At 41.3% G+C, this 20,311-nt stretch overlaps 1 pseudogene; it reads right to left on the bottom strand.

Moving 5' to 3' along the window:
- Positions 1 to 11,541: 11,541 nt before the first annotated feature.
- Positions 11,542 to 16,724, bottom strand: LOC121684527 (annotated as a pseudogene).
- Positions 16,725 to 20,311: the final 3,587 nt, after the last annotated feature.

Below are 20,311 nucleotides of genomic sequence, written 5' to 3'. Positions count from 1 at the left end.
CATTAAAGGTGTGAGTTTTTGATTCCATTCAATTCAAGGTTTTAAAATTCCATGTTCAATTCAGTGAACCCAGATATTCTTTAAAACTTTCAGTTTTCAATGTAAGGGTTAATGTCTTATTCCTCTATTGCAAGAAATTCGCTCACATTCCGTAGCACAAATTTGAATATTCCTTCACTGCAGAATCAAAAACGTAGATAATTTGCATATAGTACTCGAAACTGGGTCACTGGGTAGTGATAGCACGAGACAAACACGAGACCACCTGCTGTCAATTGGGTCACATGACTAACAAATCAAGAAACCATGAAAGTGATATATGACATGTCAAAAATGGAATGCTCTTACTAACCTGATTTGCATATGTAGTACAATAAATGGATCAGCTGTGCCAAGTATGATCTGCCTACCAAGTAAACACCCCCGACACACACACACACACACACTGCTTATAGGTCTGTAATGGAAATGGCATACGGACTGCTTCTATTCTGCTAAACAGCATTACAATATTTATTGAAGAAGCACTATGTAGAATTCCGCATCATATAAATTTTCAACGTACTGGATCCCCATCTAGTGCTAAGAGGGTGCCCAGTGCTCCTACATGTGTTCTGGGCACACACTGGCAATGTCGGATACTCCATTCTCTCTATTGTAAATCAGTGTAGCATCAACATGAGTTTATAGTCGTTACTTTAAGGTAAACAAACTTGTGTCGCCTTCACAAACATATCTTAGAAGGGTACCTTTTGGGCCAGGGTTATACGCCTGACTGGACCCCGTATCCCAGATGTGTCACCTGGTTTTGAAAATAATAATAATAAAAAAAAACCTGTATACCTTACAGCCAGAGATTACACATAGAGCTAGCTGTAAATCTAATCTTACATGCCTAGATAAGTTTACAGCTGATCTAGGCATGATGGGGAAAGAATGCAGTGACACAAACAGTCAGGGGTACATCATAAATATGAGGGAAATCCACCCAGAGAATGTTACATTATGATGGCTATGAGAACAACAAGGATTACAGTAAATGTGATATTTACTTGAATGTTTTCTAAAAACTGTGCACATGTACAGTAAGAACATTCACCTGTCAAAGCAGTTCTGCACTGTTCACTTCTCTCTCTCTTTCTTTCTCTCTCTCTCTCTCTCTCTCTCTCTCTCTCTCTCTCTCTCTCTCCTTTGTTATTTCTAGCTACCTCCTCTTTCCTCCTTAGGCGATGTGCTGGCCTGAGGGACCATTGAAACCATGGGACAACAACCTGTTGCAACAGGCTTCCAACAGAACACATAACTAAAACCTCCACCAGAGTCTCTTGTCTCCAGACAAATTAGAGAATTTCAAAAGGGACTTTGAGGGACATTTGGACACCTCTCTTGGGTCACGGTCTGTGCTGCTGCCCTGTCTCTGTCACAGATATCACTCGGCTGGAACAGTTCAGCTAGCACTGCTGGAGTGCTAGGCACTGATGTAGTCACACACCCATCTAAATGAGATGTGGGGTCATAGGTGCACAGTGTGGTGTGCAGTAAAACGGCTTATTCCAGCAGAGCTGCAGGCAGATATCATGTAATATCGTTTTGCTTCTCCCTTGCGATTAGGACTGTGAGGAATATATCTGTCTAAAATGCACTGGATATCTACCCATGAATTTGCTCCAATAACCATCTGAGGGACATATCAACCCAATGCCCAGTTTTCCACAGCAAAGCACAAGCAGCCATTTGCTATGCAATAAAATGTCATAGATACACAGATAACTAAACACACACACATGCATATAGACATACATAGATGTACATGCAGGCAGACAAACAAAAAAAACATATGTATTTACATTATAATATAATATATTAGTATATTATATGAAAATATATGGCAAGTCAGGAGAAAACATACCACTGTAAGCTTGGGTACCCAATGATTGGTTGGAAGACTGGTTATAAAAGCTTGGTTCTGCTCTGCTGATATCTTAGGAGCCCAATATTTCAACAAGATCCTCAGTGAGAGATTCTTGACAACAGTCCTGGAGGGAGGCTCTTATATATAGACTGACAGACAGGCAAAACAACTGACTGATGTGGAGTGTGTAGAAAGAGAGAGAGGGGAGGATGTCTTCTTAATGTATCCTCCCAGTGAACCTCCCAAAAAGCTGAGATGGTTATTTCAATGATGTTCTAATCAAACAGAGAAAGGACTGGATGAATAAACTAATGGCCACCTTACACTAAACAACTTTGACAAGATTTGGGAAAGATTATTGAAAGATTGTAGTCTTTTAACTAATGCCCCCCATTCAAGCTTTACTCAAAAGACTCCAATCTTTCAAGAATCTTTCCCAAATCTTGTCAAAGTTGTTTGGTGTAAGGAGGCCATTAATGAAACTTTTAAAGGTTAAAGGCACACTATGCAGGTTTTTTAGCTTAATATGCAAGTTTTTTTAGCTTAATTTACCTTCATTTAAAAGCAGTGCCGGCCCGAGCCTTTTGGAGGCCCTAAGCAGAATTTGATTTGAGGACCCCCTCCCACAACGCAGAGTCACCTGTGCTTGGCAATAATTGACAACTTCACACTATAATGTTATATTATAAATGAATAGAGTGAGGTTATGTATTAATACAGTGACGGATTATGAACCACTGTCCCCCTGGACACAGATGCATAAGGACCCTCTCCCCCTACCCTATTTGTGCAAATGTGGGTACAAACGGGTGTGTGTGTGGTTGTAGGCTGAGTGGGGGGTCTCGGGGTACTCCCCCAGAAAATTCTGAATTTGGTAGATGTGATTTCCTGTATTCTGGTGCATTTTTGGGATGGTCAGCTGGAGAAGGGCAGTAAATGTGGTAAACTATGGTAAATTTGCCTTCAGCTACGTTTTCATGTAGCTAGTGCTAATAATACATAACATAAGTCCACCTAGAGCTAGTAGGGTACATGCTTGATTAAACATCCAAAACAATCCCAATATTCTTGACATCTGAAATACACCTATAAATATATATTAATGGGAGACATTTCTCTGGTGATGGCTTATATTAGGTCATGACAGCTAGCTAGCACGAATCAAGCACAAATCATACTGTAAATAATCATGCAAACATCTTGCTCGTTTTTTCTTCTTTCTGTTTTCGGCACCAGAGGGATACATCCTTTTTTGTGACTTGTCTTAACATTACAGTCTCTTACGATTTTTGAACTTGATGCAGTGTCTGCACGAATTGTCTATGCACGCGAGGTGTCTAGTTTATGTGCATGACTCAAAGGCTGGTAGACACAGTAGCAGTAGGCAGGCATATTGATCATGAAATCAGAATTTTCTTGTTTTGATTTATTAATTGTTTCATTTATTCATTCATTTATGTCACTTATTTACGTTATTTAATATGTAAAAAAAAGAAACTCGATTGGGGGGCCCTAAGCAGCCGCTTAGTTCGCTTATGCCTCGGGCCGGCCCTGTTTAACAGCTTCAGTGTCATTGGAATGGTTATATTACTTTTTTGGGGTTGAATTGTGGCCGTCTCGCTTCCCCCTAGTGCCTGTGAGCGGAAATACCACCCTTGCAACTGTGGGCCGGCGGGCCGGCGGCCTCAGTGTCAGGAAGTATAACGAGTCTAACGAATTGCTTTACTGCATTCAAATACACATACACGCCAGGCACCAGCTAGAAAAAGGTAGCGATGGAGTTTCTCAGACATTCGTCATGACAGAGCCAGTGAAAAAGAAGCAAAAACAGTAAGGAAATTGCCAATGATGCATAGTTTACCTTTAAACAAATTATCTCTACAGTATGTCAGCTGCAGGCACTTGCTTCAAGCTAAAAAAATGTGCTCAGAAATACAACATTGTCTTTGTAAATACATAAGGTGAGCATACTTTCTTGGTCATATTGAACAAAATGTCAGACATCAGTTTGCTATAATATATTGTTCAGGAAATTAAATGGACGCCACGACTGTGTCATAAAAAGTCCTTAATAATGACCTGCACACACCAAAAGACCTCAGTCTTCTCAGCAAGTGGAGACGACTTTGGCCCTTCTTGTACAGGGCATCTGTGTTTTGCGACCAGTCTAGTTTATTGTTAAGGTGAACACCCAGGTATTTGTAGACTGATACCACCTCAATGTCTATTCCCTGGATGTTCACTGGTGCAACTGATAATGCCTTACGGCTGAAGTCAATCACCATCTCCTTTGTCTTACTGGTGTTTATCTGCAGATGGTTCTTTCCACACCATTCAACAAAACTGGTGATGACCCCCTTACACTCCAGATCATTCCCCTTCTTAACACAGCCAACAATAGCTGTGTCATCAGAAAATTTCTGGAGATGACAGCTATCTGTGTCGTATTGGAAGTCTGAGGTATACAGGGAAAAGAGAAAGGGGGAAAGCACTGTGCCTTGTGGGGCCCCCGTGGTACAGACCACCACATCTGACTCACAGTCACGTAGCCTCACGTACTGTGGTCTGTTGGTGAGGTAGTTGATGATCCAGGCAGCAAGATGACAGTCGACTCCAGCTCCTTCTAGCCTCCCCCTCAGTAGTGCAGGTTGTATTGTGTTGAATGCACTGGAAAAGTCAAAGAACACGACTCTAACAGAGCCCCCAGTACCCTCCAGGTGAGAGAGAGAACGGTGGAGGAGAAAAACTATTGCATCCTCCACACCGACCCCTGGTCGATATGCGAACTGGAGGGGGTCCAGCTCACTGCCCACTAGGCAACGGAGGTAGTTCAGTACAATCCTCTCCATGCTCTTCATAAGGTGTGATGTCAGAGCCACTGGCCTGAAGTGATTGGGCTCTCTGGGGTGTGCTATCTTTAGGACAGGGACCACACAGGAAGTTTTCCACAGGACTGGGACTCTCCCCAGACTGAGGCTGGTGTTAAAGATGTGCAGAAAGACCCCACTGAGTTCATCCGCACAGTCCCTGAGCAGTCTGGGGCTGATCCCATCAGGACCTGTGGCCTTACTCACCTTTGTCCTCCTGAACACATCCCTCACTTATTCTTCAGTTATGAGGAGGCTAGGGAAAGGGGGTGATGTACTGATACTCCCACAGGCAGGGGAGGCATTCCCTGAGTGAGTGGGGAAGAGGTGGTAAGGGCTGGAGAGTACAGAAGTTGTAGATGGACACAAAGGGCTCTATCTTGCACTCCAGCGCAATTGACTTTGTATACTCGCGCTTTTGTCTTTCCTATTTTGCAGTCAGCGCATATTGGAATTTTCCCTCCACAGGTACATGTCTGTAAATTAGGGAATTAGATTGCGCCCACGGGGGCGGTTCAGCGAAAAGACGGGGCATGTTCCGGCGCAATCGTTCCTTGTTGATATTTTGCAGTTTCAGAAAACAATTCCGCCACAGACCAGGAACTCCCTGGTCTAAAGTGAGTGGCGCAAATTCAAATGCTATTTTAAGGGTGCATGCATGGCCACAGGCCTGCAGGAATTAATGCGTTGCACACCGATCTACAGACACTCCCGTGCACAGAGGGAAATATTCAAAGCCTTGATAATATTTGTCCATTTCCCGGTTTTGTTCGTGCATTGGTCACCTAAAAATTTAGTAGCCTATATAGTCTCAGTCATCTACAGTACATGCAATATCTTTACAACAACAATGCCTAATTACGACCTATTCATTTGGACAACTTTATACAGCCCTATAAAGGCTAAAGTTACCTTTAGTTTTGTTCCAATTTACCGTTGTGTATGGCTTTAAACATCTTGTGCGCTTTAACATCAGCCTAAGCATTATTCCAGGTTTTGACAAACACCACAATTTTGCCTACCTTGTTGTAGCCCATCTGAAATAACTCCAAGCTTCGCTATGTTCCCTCCATCTTTTTGTTGTTTTCAAAAAACGTTTTATATCCATTATGGCCTTGAAGTCTTGAGTTAGTGAATTAGCTTAAATCAGCTTATTAGCCTATGTGCTGTTAACCAGCAACCATAGATAGTAAAAGAAAGCAACAAGTAGGCCTATGGCTACAATTTCTGTAGTTGCTGCGTCCATTCATTGTTATTGTCTCTCCTGCTCAAACAAAATTTGTGCATGCATTAAGTTGATGGTCCGTGTAACGCTTTGCAGTGCTTTGTTCTATTTGTTCCATCCATCTGGTCCAAATAAAAAATGTGTTCGATAATCCAATTTTCAATTTGTTTTAACTGGTCAGCAAATAGATAATTGCTGCTATTTTCTAAATGTGTCATTAGTCACGCAAGATAAAGAAAACAGAAACTGGATTGGAAACAAAAGTAAAATTCAGTTAATATTGGATTTTGGCCCCTTTTTTTACTGTTTTTGTTGGGCTGAACCACGCGTAGGGGTGGGTGACCTGATAGATATTGGCGCGCGATGTTGGTGATCACATTTTATCAGCGGATGTAGAGCATAGACTGTAAAAAATAGATGTAGAGATGGAGGGCTATCAAACACAGTTCCGCTTGCATCAAGGTGCCAAGCGATTGATAATGTCAGCTCGAGATCAGAACTTCAGATGCAGAGGGAGACATTGCTGCGTCCTGACACTTATGAGTAGGCCTACGTGAGCCCCAGTAGCCTACAGGCCAATGTAGGCTATTTGCTGTTGAAATTAATAAATGGATAAACGGATAAATTAGGCTCACCGTTGTGTCTTCGTTTAGCCTAATGAAACCTAGTCTAGCGTAAAGCGTTAAATAAGCAAAAATACCATGTCAAACAGTGCTCGGGGTAGCCTGTATAGTCCGGTATAGCCAAGACTGACGTCGATGGCAAAGCATTCTGCTTTGGGGATTATTTGCTATGGCCATGGTATTCAAATATAGGCTACTGTAGATATGTTCAACATAGGCTTATGTTTAACGTGCCTTCTCCCAAAAAGTTTGTCATTCATCTCTAAAGTAATGAGTCAAAATCACAAACAACTTCAGGCGGCGCTCCCTTCCACCATCTAGCCTGGCCCAGCTAGATGCTGTTCTCCCCCCGGCCTGGCCCAGCTAGATGGTGTTCTCCCCCCGGTGTTCGTGGTTCAGTCCAACCACAAGGGCAAAAAAGGAAAATTAGAAAATTGACGCATCATTTCAATTTTTAACTTCTGAACAGAAAACCGTAACTGTGCTCAATTGAAAATCAAAATAAGCAACAATAACCCATTTACTGTGCCGTCCTAAAGAATGGATAACGGATTTTTAAGCCTATTTTTATATTTTTTCATGTGAATTCTGCAAATAGAACATAGCACTGCAAAGCGTTACACGGACCGTTGATGATAACGTGTTTACAAACTCTACTTTACAGCAGTGTTGGGAGTAACACGTTACAAAAGTAATGTAATTACTCTAATATATTGCTGTTTGCGGTAACGCGATAATGTAAGGCATTACAAAAAAATTGGGTAATATTGCACTCGGTACAAACTTCAGTAACGCGTGTTACAATGCATTTTAACCCCAAATTAAGTGGTGTTTTGTTTTGATACATATTTGCAAACACCACAGGGAGAACAACAGAGAAGAAAAAATCGTGCAAAATAATAGAACGTTATCTCCTGATACTGGTTGAAGATGACTGTGGCTGCAGCAGACTCAAAGTCGGATTCTATTTGCGGATGGACGCCTACGCTCATTATTTCCAGCTTGTCAGAGACAAGGATATGAAGAACATAATAGTTAACTGCACTTTGTGTGCGAAACCGAAAGATCTCTCTATACCTCGCGAAATAGCAAGTAATTTAATGAAACATCTAAAGTGGTGCCACGCTAATCTTTTTGATTCTTGATAAAACACAAACTATGCTCTTGTAGTGCATGTCAGCGTTGTGCTGTGAACTTGAATTAAAGAGAATAAAGGGATAGAAATGCAGAAAAAATAGTGTAGCCTGACAGTGCCACCACTCCCACCACGCGCATCATGGACTTTGCGTATAGCCTACTGTAGGGCACTATGGACAGAGGGGGCACCCAAATGTAGCCAATGAATAGTAGCTTTACTGCAAACTGCGTTTCACTCAAAACACTCTTCATCAATAACGTTTACAATGTCAAAACACCATGTTACATGGAAGTTTGATACTTTTTTGGGTTCTCTCAATCTCCACCACGTAGTAGGGGAGACCGGGGCTGGTTGGAACAGGGGCATGTTGAAACACTGTTAATATCAGGCTACTAGAGGGAGCTGCAACAAAATTCCAACACTAAACTGACGGCCTTATTGAGTAGCGTAAACTCAGGTATGTAACTGGTCTCCCGGTCATTAACCCTTTAGGTGAAAACAACTTTTTAATTTTGTAGTGTCAAAACTTAGAATATGCACCTCCCACTAAATACATCCTAGAAGGGTAATAGTTAGGGATATAAAAAAAATATTGATTATAATTGATTGCTAGGGGACTCATCTATAATTTAAAATGAAGTTTGAAAACCTGAGGTGACTGATATTAGCAGGCTAACAGCATTTGTGCAAAAAAGTTTGACCTAATGTGGGCGGGGCAGGTTGGCACACTGATTTTGGGGTTGGTTGGCACATACATTCCCTATGGCTATTTTGTGACAAATCTATAAACTTTCTATTTCATGCATAAAAACATCATCAATCTTTATTTTAACATAGTTATTGTAATTACTGAACATAGTTTTACATTTGGAAGCATTTTAGACATTTTTAAACATTTGAAGTTAAAAAAAATCGGTAGGGACCAAATTGGTCTTGACAGTGGGCCCTAATGAAGAAAAACACACAGGAAAGACATCAGCAAAGCCCTACAGGCAGTGATATAGATGAGCACTTCAAACAAAACCAAAAGGAGTACTGCAAAGGACTATAAAATATGTGTTCCAACCAACCCCGACTACATGTGCCAACCAACCCTGTGCATGGGGCAGGTTGGCACACATGCACAACACCACTTTAATCATAAATAACTCAAAACAAGGGATCATTTGTTGACATTGAATGTATACATTTTGTAGCTGAGATCCCAAGCTTTCAGTTAATCACAATTTGACCATTTCAACGCATTGTAAGACGGAGAAATATAACCGAGAGTGAAAAGTGTTCCAACCAGCCCCGGTCTCCCCTACTAGTAGAATGGAATTGGTGGGTCTTCAATAATTAGTTTTCCAAGTATTTACATGAAGCACATGATATGCCAAGTCGACTGAAACGCATTCCATTCAGATAGCTAGCATATACCAGGTGTCGTGGAAAAACTGGTCCACTTCCGAATCCAACTAGCAATTTATCACTTGACTATTTACTAATTAGCACTCTGGGACAAGGCATCCGAAGCAAACAATACAGACAGGAGATCTCTGAAGACTGTTGAATCTTTATTCACCATATTGCAGTGATATTCCAGCCTAAACAATGTTCAGACCAGGCGTCAAGCAATAGAGTGAGGTGAGATGTCATCAGCTGGCGGCCCCCGATGAGATCTGAAATCAAAATGGCTGTGGCCTATCTTTTATACTCATTAACCTTAGAGTTGGGCCCTCTCGCCACCCTCGAAAGACACCTGTTGGCCTATCAGCATCCACCGAGGTTACGGATATTGGTGGAACTTGTCTCATCATGCATAAAATTATATGCAAACTGTCTGATTCTGTTTTTTTCCAGTTGGGTGTAACAGGGCTTCTTATCTTGCCACCTGTACTTGGCCTTGATATTTTCATCACCATTTCCTCATACTCTCTACAGGGCATTCATTAATACTAGAGACCATGGCAAAATTAATGAAAAAACGATGAGATGAGACCTTTAAAGTTACAGTATTTCTATCACAATTTACCAGACTTTGACCTTTTTTCGCTTTTTAACAAAATTCTGACTATGATTGTTCCTTGTATTGTATTGGTGAAAGCAACTCAAAAGTAGTGTAATAGTAGTGTAATTCCTTACAATTCAGAGACAGTAATATTATAATATAACAAATTACTTTGAAATGACAGTAATAAGTAATAAAAAATACATTACGATTTTGAAGTAACTTGCCCAACCCTGATTATGTTAAGCCTATTGCAGAAATGTCTTAGTTTTTATTAAATATCTCAAAAAGTATAAATCTCACAAAAATGAAAAGTCATGTAAACAATTAGATTCAACAGCTAGTACACTAAGCGATTCAAGTTGAATTATACCCTGGAATAATAAGAAGAAGAAGAAGAAGCCACCGAATAACAATACAGTGCACTGCTTTGCATGCAATGTAAATATGCATTGTGCCCCTGTTTAGGGATATTTGATGAATGTTGGTGAAAGTATTTAGTAAGTGATAACTACTGGAAATATTTATAGCCTAACATTACACCATTAGTGCAACATTCAAAGCTGACATGTGCCCTCTTCTGTTGTGAGTTCTCAAATGAACAGCTGTCTAAAGTACCTCACAAATCGGGTTAGAAAGACTGAGAGGAATGTGTTTCTCTTCAGACAGCTGTGGGAAACCTGCTACCACTCTAGGGTACAGTATTTATTATAGCAGTAAACCTCAACCATATTACCTGTCACTGAGAGACTGTGTAGCCTACTTTAACTCCACACTGAAAAATCTTGCCTTACCTGTATGCACTGCAGCAGATTTGATCCCTCTGATCGGGGCCAAGGGTGTTCTGCAGATACCAGATTCGCTCTCACTTACACATCAGAACCCCTGTTAAGCACGAGTTGACTGTGTTATGACACTGTCACAATCATTCAAGTGGACACTAACGATGCGGGACTCCACTATTCGCTCAGAGCTTAGTCTCCTAGTCAGATGGTCATCATGGTGACCAGGATATCTGCATAGAGAACCAATGTTGGTCCCTGTTTATTGTTTTTTTTTTATCAGTTATTTGGTTAGGCTGACCTATTTGAAAGGATTTGCGTTCTGGTCACTTGGGTCAATCCAAACTGACAAGAGTATGTCTTTGTAATCCCACTGTGGACATGGGGATTGAACCCTGTCATTAACTAGTCACACAGGACAATGATAAACACTCATATATTATGATGCAAACTAAATAACAACAGTGGGCATTTAGCAATACTCATCACATGCAACTGTCATACAAACATATATAGAGCAATACAGTAGTTTAAGTTTTTGTTACATTATCATCATCAGTATGTCCATCAGAAGATAAAGTACAACTTGACAAATGACAAGCACAAATAATAATTTAAAAAAGCTATTTAAGCCAAGAGAAGTGGCAGAGATTTACAATAGCCAATGTAATTTATGATGCAGACTTTTGTCGGTGGTGTCTGTGGTGTCCAAATATCATATTTCTGTCATATTGGATAACCAATTCAAACAAAATTAGTTTCGAGCTTAACAACGCCTATTTGGCTATGTCTTGGATCCAAAAAAAAATGGATCAAATAATCTCTATGCAATTTAACAGTTAACTGCTTCTTAAAGCTGCCCCCTCCCCACTAATAACATAAAACATATGTGATACATATCGATAGAGTCCAGAGATGAAGCTGGGGGCAAAGTTTCCCTTTTCTGAGCACAGACAAATTTGTTCCTGTGGAGTACAGCACCTATAGGAGCAGCTTCGCAGAGGCCCCTCAGGCTTGACTGAAGCCAACGGCTCTCACGTCTCAATTTAGCTGTGCATGCATGTAGCTTTGTATCCCTTGTTCTGTGCTCCCCCTCTTCTCCCCTAGGAGAAGCAGAGTGCAAGTTTGCTCAGGGTTTTGATGTGGTTAGGTTGGCCCATGTGGGAAACTCTTTCAGCTGGAACATCGCCACACCACAGGTGTTTATGGCAAGTTGGACACACAAGACACCCAACAGGTTCAGCACAAAGCCAGCCTTTGCCTGGTAACGATTAGCACAACACAGTCACAAGTACAAAGTGTGTGTGTGTGTGTGTGTGTTTGTGTTTGTGTGTGTGTCCTTATTTGAAATTATTTAGTCAGAGAAGTAGCTCAAATGTTTTACCATGTCTATGACTTTGAGGTTCCCGTATGAGAAAGCGATGGCGTTCGGTGGGGTAGCCACTGGCAGCATGAACGCCAGGGAGGCACAGATGGTACTGGGCAACATGACGTACAGTGGATGCAAACCAATGTTGCTAGCCTAAGGATGGACAGCACATTATTGTATACCAGGCCATACATTATGCATTATGGACAGAAGGGGAGACTTTCCACACTGAGCCCCTCATCCACACACACATACACACACACACATTCCAGCGCCACCTATACATGCACCATTACGTAACAGACAATCCTGAAGGTTTAGGTTCAGGACTATAAATTAGTGTTATTAATTAAATATTATAACAAAATAATAACAAAATGTCCTACAACCTACAACTGATTTCTGCATACTGTATAAGTCAGGCCTTTCTCACACCACTCGGTGCCACCCGGTCCATGTTCTCTTACCATGGCGCCCAGTATGGGCAGGAAGAGAGTGGTGGTGGCTGTGTTGCTGGAGCACTCGGTGAAGGTGGCAATGAGCAGGCAGATGAGGAAGGCAATAGCAAAGTTAGGGACATTCTTCAGGGGCTCCAGGCTTTGACCGAGCCACAAAGAAAGTCCAGATGTCTGTTTAGAGGCACCATGGGAAGTCCAAATACAAAAGGGCCAATGAGAAAAATGCTGTGTTGCATGATATCGAGATTGTCCTCACAGAGACAGAACATCAAGACTTATCTGATTGTGTTTTCACTAATATATAACTCAATGTAAATAATTTACCTCAAATATAGTCTTAAATGGCATTAACAAACAAAAATCTAAGCAATTTTTAAAAAAAGGAAGTAAAGGAAAAAGAATGCATGGGTCATATAGTCATATGGCTTACGACTAGAATCTTTGTCAAATTTTCCAAACTGACAATTTGGGCCCTATGTATAATTTACTGTAGTACTCCACTATTAGTACTGTATTATGCACTGTATCACTGTAAACACAGTATCACAGCGTTTTATCAGAAGAGAGGGAGAGTGTATTATACCTCACTGCCACTTGCCAAGGCAAAGCCTCCTCCCAGCAGGAGGAGAATGTTCCAGGGCATCTTTTCATGAACCACCTCCCAGTTCAGCAAAGCCGGTGGGGCCTTCAGACTTTCCCCTGTGAAATAAATCACAATCTGTCATCATCAGCCTCTGTAGAGGTGAGAGACCTGTTCGGGCCACTTCAAAATGATCCCATTTTTCATGCAAAGCATTTCAAACCCAGTCAGTTCACAGGATAGTTCCCCAACTTGGTTTAAGTTGTAGAGCTTTGCTGTTCAGGGAACCGGGCTGTAGCGTTAGAATAATATATCTGAAAATGTCCTGTTTCATTTAGGAGGTGGTTTTCTGAGATAATCCAGGACACCATTGATAAATCCTACGTTTACAAATAATAATCTTCTCATATACAGTACATACGGTTACCATATCATATCATATAGACAGTTCCAAGTGTTTCTTGTGTTCTTACCAAATTTTTTGAAAAAGTAAAATGCACCCTGTTTGCCACAATGTCATAAAATGTACGAGAACATTGTAGTTTCTAAGAAACGGTTCTCCGGTAAGCAAATAAATGCGAGGAGTGGTGAGAATCTCTCCCATGTCTTCCATATGAATGCTGGTAACATACCTCCAGGTCAAAGCTATTTTTCAAATGTAAGTAATCCTAACAGGCTGCCTTTGTTTGGTAAACAGAGCACTTGACACCATGACAGAGTGAATCGAATATGAGCTTTTTGAATATGAGACTTAGAGAAAAACATCTGTGGGAGGTTTCATCCAAGAATTGGAGAATAATTAAGAAAAGGATACACAGGGACACTTTGCTGGACATTATAAAAATTATGAAAATATTGTTGTGTGTGTGAGATCTCAGTCATCATACCATTCATATCACCTGTCCTGCCCCTGAAACATTGTGGCCTTTGTGAGGGAATAATGAAAAAGAGCAGGGACATGAAAATGGCCACAGTCCCATCAGTGACATACCTGAAACACAAGACGCCAGACCGTTAACAATTCAATACCCCCATGCATGAGTCACATAGGACTAATGTGAGTGATTGATCCTCACTCATGATTTATTAGAACACTGGCATGAAATGACCTCTGGATATGCACAAAATAGTTACTTCATTGATAAATAGCACTTACAAAGCAACTCACCAATTATTTTTGAAATTGGACATATAGAAATTGCTTGGTTAATGACTAACGTACCTACCCAGCACAGACGTAGACTGTAAATGTTTTAATTCAAATTTGTATGTTATCTCTAAAAATTACCTGTTTTTCATGACTAAATGGGGTGGGGGTTTACTTACTCTTTCTCCTGGTTAAAGAGCACTGTGGCCCAGCCGGGCATGAAGCCGGGCTCTCGGGTGAACCACAGCAGAACCAGCAGCACAAACACCATTCATTCTTCATCACTTGGTACGCTGCCCGGTCGCCATCAGATTTGGACCCACATCCAAATGATTTCTTGAAACTGTTGAGTCAGAGAAAGTGTACAATTCCAAATAATCAAGGCCAAAACAATGCTGTACACTGGATTGGTGTCAGTAACAGTCTGTGAAGTTGAAACTCAAGGACACTCTGTCAGGGTATTTAGCAGTGCGATTAGATACAGTAGGTGTTAGACATATAAAATTTCCCAAATATCTGGGTGCATGCTTTTTTGGGGCGCTAGAGCAATGTCGGATATTTCTACACACTTTTATGCAATCAGTCAGTCTGAAGAAGTGGCGTATGCTTGTCATGATATTATATGACAAAATATTGTATTATTTGTGTGAGGCCAGCTGTGGCCTACTGGTGAGGTCTTCGGGCTTGTAACCGAAGGGTTGCCGGTTCGATCCCCGACCTAGTAGGAAAAATGTGGGCGGGGAAAGTGGTTGTGTCTCCCATGCCCACATCCACGGCTGAAGTGCCCTTGAGCAAGGAACCTCACTGCTGCCCGAGTGCTGCTGTAGCAAGCAGCTCATTGCTCCGGGTTAGTGTGTGTACACTGTGTGCTGTGTGTGTTTCACTAATTCACGGATTGGAATAAATGCAGAGACCAAATTTCCCTCATGGGATCAAAAGAGTACTTATACTATACTTAGGGTAACATATACTACACTTAGGGTACTTCAGATTCATTGAAGTACAGAACTAGCCACTGACGTTCGACTACATACTTGAATCCCAGGTACATGAACTGAAGCCAGAGCCAGGCAATCACAAGCATCAACATCATATTGGGAAAGCATAATCCAAACCAGATGGCGAAGTTGATTATTCCACCATTGCCTGGATACAGTCTGTAAATAGTCAGGGAGAGAGATTTTAGTCTTCAAATGGCAGGAGATATCCCGACAAGTTTTGGCATGTTTTTTAACAGAGTGTTTGAAAATATCTCACTCATCCATCTGTCCCTTGAGGATAAGGTTGGGGGTGGTGCCGGTGAGGGTGGCAGTGCCCCCGATGCTAGCCGAGTAGCACACACACAGGCTCATGCCCTTGGAGAGGTTGCTGTACTTCTGCTCACGTTTCTTGCGCCTTTCCTCAGCCAACATGTATCCATCTTCTACCACTTTCTCTGAAGGCAAACAATGTCAATATTAGTCTCCTCTATAACACACTCAATCACTATGAAACCAGTAATAAGTGAGATCTGAGAAACACTAAAGTTTACCCAACTGACTGTGACCCGAAGTGTTTGCACAGCAGAACATAAATCAGAAAAAGCTCCTTTCCTCTATAACATGAATGTATCTGGTAGTAACTATCCACCTGTGGTGATGCCCTTGGTCTCGTCCATCTGGATACCCTCATTGGTCTGTCCCCTCTGTAGTCGTCAGCCTCGGCCTCTGTCTTCTGGAGCTCGTCCAGCACAGCGTAGGCGATGGGCAGCATCATGGCTGTGGTGGCCGTGTTACTGATCCACATAGACAGGAAGGCCGTGGTGCCCATGAACCCAATCATGAGGCTGTAGGCCAGGAGAGGAAGGAGAAGAGCAGGATAAGGAGAGGAGGACAGAAGAAAGAAAATAGGAGAGGGCATGGGGGCAATAAGGCAAAGAAAGAATTGAAGAGTTGAGAAAGAATTTAAGGAAATGGAGTAAAACAACCCAGGACAGTAGAGGATTATTGGACAGAATAGTGCAGTGGAGGATCAGGGTACACAGAGAGAAGGGTAAAAAGGACACAAAGAACAAACAAACAATAAAGGACCCTTCTGAACAATCTCAATCTCCTGTGTAGATAAGATAGCGGCTACGTACAGAGCTGGTTTCACCCCAACCAGGAGCAGCACACGCAGAGCAATGCGCTTGTGAAGGTTCCAATGCTCCACCGCAATGGCCACCAGTAGACCCCCAATGAACAGCATGTTAGAATCTTTCAGATACTGGATAGACACCTAAAGACAGGTCATATTATACATGTTACTCATCATAAGGCATCAAGGCAGGGCAAGGCAAGGAGGTTCAAGGCAAGGCACATTTATTTAAAAGGTGAAAGGCATACATTGGTAATAAACAGAGAAATAAACCATTTAAAAAGCCTAATCGTGATGCATATAAAACAGTTGTGAAGAAGAAAAGGCAATGTCCTGCAGATAAGGGGGGGGGGGCACAGTCTACCTCTGAGGCCTGCATGATCCCCATCAAGGGGAAGAGGATGACAGGGAGCAGCGCTGTGACAGCCAGCGGAATGCACTCTGTGCACCAGTACAGAGCCATCAGGATGATGGCAAAGCCACATTTGGCCTCCTGTAACACAAATCCCACACTGTGAGATGCAATGCATGGAGCCACACTGACAGCAGTACAAGGTCACACCACCTGGGATATATAGATGCAAACAAGTTTGGCAGAACCATGGGACAAAAAACTTTGTTTGAATACAAATTCAATTATAAGTAATTCGATTTTAATTTCTCAAACATGCTTTGGGCATTTTATATAGAGATTAACTTTATGATCTCTAGCTCATTTTAAATAAAAGCATATGACAATTATTGTAAAAATTACTGTTTAATTTCAGCAAACGAAATATATCTATTAAATATCAAATACTAGTAATACCATCAGCCATCACCATTTGCACACCTAGTTGCAGCTTTACAGTCATTTATTTGCATACAAAAATGTTTACATGAAAAAGTTATGTGAGTCTTTCAAAAACTTAAGAGTTAACTGTGACTTCTACACAAGGCAGAATTTAAAAGGATACTAGTGAAGACTGCAGAAATAAGACCGGGCCTATTTGCCAAATACTGTGCAACCATAACGTCTGTTTAATTACTGTGATGTCCCACCATAACCTCTGATACTAAGTCATGCTTAGCCTATCACCTAATACACAAACATACAAAGAGAACTAACACAATAACACAGACATTTTAACAATGCTCCATCATGATTAACTAACCTAATCCCATCTTAAATCCCTCAGAGGCCTAACATTTCACACAAGCAATGATCCCTCAGAGGTCTAACAATAAATCCCTCAGAGGTCTAACATTTTTAACACAAGCAATGTTTAATTAATTAGTAAAGATATTCAGTAAGCACATACATTTTCCACCATGTTCCTGCAGAACAATTCCATATTTTTGAATGAATCAGCTCAAGTGTTTGTTATTCAAAGTGTTATGCATGGTCTCACATACGTACCGGCTCATCAATGACCAACGGTAAGGGCAAAATCACAAGTGGTGTGACAAAGATGATATTTCAATTCGATGCGATATTTCCAGAGCCATCTTAAAAATCCTGCCATTGCTTCTGCCCAACAGATAAATGGAAAAAGTAAATTCCCCAAAGAAAATTTTAATTAACGAGAGGAAAAGATTTTATGAGATAATTGAGGATACAGCCACACTATTTAAAGAGAGTGCACCAGATAAAGTTGGGGTATATATAGTGCACTCTGGCAGAATTAAACATTAACCAAGGGGGGCTGATAAAATGAACGAGTGGTGTAGTCTACAGGTACGTGATACGCAGGACTACGCAGTATACCTACTTAAAAAGCATCACCATCTCAGTATACCCACTTAAAATAGGCAAGGATACGTATCAACATTAGGGGTTGATCATAGCATACTACAGCTATATATACTTATATATAACTGCTACATCACAATATACCCACTACAGCTAACTACACCACTGGAATGAACAGTTTGAAAAAGGAATAAGAAGACAAATGGAGGGAACCAGAGGGAAAATGAAGAGAGGGAATAAGAAGAAAAAGATGGGTCAGAAAGAAAGAGAAGGAAGGTAAACTCAGGAGAGAGTGGCAAAAATAAGCACAGGGGGGGGGGTCTGGAAGGAGTTATGCTTAGGTCATAAAAGTTCAATGACTGGATTTTTTTTTCTATATTCCAAACAAACTATTAGGTTTAATTAGAGTAGGCCTAATCAGAAAACAACACTACTGTTACAATATACATTTCTACGTAATTAGGTTTACACCTAAGTCTATCCTTAAAGGAGAATTCCGGTGTGATATTAACCTAAAGTGTATTGAAACATGATACTGAGTGTGAACGTATGTCTCATAGCCCATCTCGGCTTGTCCCCTGCACTCCAAAATCTGGCGCTAGTTAGCCGATGCTACCAACAGCTTTTTCAATAGTGGTGCTTCGGCATCGGGCTAGCCATGCAAATAAATCACTGTTTTACACCCATTTACGAGGCTCAATGTATCTCCACACTTCATTGGTAGACTTCCGAGGGCCCTGACATTTAAAACGAGACATTGAGAACTTTGAAAAAGCACTGGTAGTTTACTTACAAGACGATTTATACAGACAGTATCTTCAAGAAGTTTAGCGTTTGCAGCCATCTTGAATTTAGTCACTATAAGTCGAGCAACGAGTAAGAATGAACAGGTATGATAAGGGATCAGATTCCAAAAATAATTCAGTGGAAATGCATGGATTCCAGTTTCTTCCAGTAGTAGCAAATTCAAGATGGCTGCAAACGCTAAACTTCGTGAAGATACTGTCCTTTATCTGGTAGCATCGGCTAACTAGCGCCAGATTTTGGAGTGCAGGGGACAAGCCGAGATGGGCTATGAGACATACGTTCACACTCGGTATCATGTTTCAATACACTTTAGGTCAATATCACACCGGAATTCTCCTTTAATGCCTTACTTTATGGTTAGTCCCACTTTAATGAATTTTAGCTTTGAAATTCTCTGCTGGTGTGTCCACAGGGCAAAAAGCAGTCTCCATAACATACATGACCCAGGAGGCTCTGCGGAAACATTTTAAAGGTGCCACATGTCAGGTGCCACAGTCAGAACTTGGCTCTACACTGAGCACACCCATTATCCAGCACAAGTTATATAAAGACTGTTTATGGCCTCAGACAACCTTGGGTTGTTGTGAAGCAAGCAATCAGCTAAAAAAACTCCACTTGCACACTTGCACACTTGTACACTTTACAACTTGTTGTTGTTGTCCTGAAAACACAACACTTCTGCTGCTCTTACATAACTTGCACCACTATGCCACTTTCTTTCTTACTTAGGTCAAACAGAACTACCCAAGCCTTTTATTGGCCTGACTTTGCACTAGTATTTTATTGACTGTCTATGCACAGTTTCAACCAAATTTTGCTGCTCTTATTTTTTCATTATTATATGTGCCCTCTTATTTACTTATTTACTTACTTTTTTGTTTACTTGAATGTTATGTTTTTTTTTTGTTTGTTTTTTTTTATTTGCAAACATCATTGACATTACAGAAAATGCAACACTATGACATGCACATGAATACTACATACGACAAACAGACGTACATTACATAAACACATACTGTAACTTAACAAGACATAACATTGACTTGGCTTCCACAAACATAACACAACATAACATTAATAACAGAAAGGCTAAGGATGATTTGCGTCCAGGATGATTACAGATATGATTATCAGGGATGAAATTGATGACCGGAATGAAAAGAAGGGGGGATGGGGGGGGGGTGCAGATGGTAGCTCTAAGAGTGTGAATGAGGTGGTGTTGGGATGGGGGTGGGGATGGGGGGTGAGGGGTAGTGAGTATGTGAGGATGTATGTGTGTGTGTGTGTGTGTGCGCATATGTATAAGGCTGGTTTGCTGTTGGGCCAGGAGGAGAGAAGCTGGAACATAGAGAGGGAGAGAGGGAGGGTTTCAGAGGAGAGGAGTTGTAATTATTCTATTAATGATAAGTATAATAATAGGAATAACTGATTGCCTGGTTGATTGCCTGACTGATTGCCAACCTGGGCACCCATTAATGGCCACAGTTCCACCCAGCCCCTGCAGTTATACTGCGACGAGCTGACAGAGGGGAGGACCTGCGTGCCACCCATCGCCCCAGGCCCCCA

This window comes from Alosa sapidissima, chromosome 15, assembly GCF_018492685.1.
Source record: "Alosa sapidissima isolate fAloSap1 chromosome 15, fAloSap1.pri, whole genome shotgun sequence".
Taxonomy (NCBI): domain Eukaryota; kingdom Metazoa; phylum Chordata; class Actinopteri; order Clupeiformes; family Clupeidae; genus Alosa; species Alosa sapidissima.
This window is presented reverse-complemented; position numbering and strand designations above follow the sequence as displayed.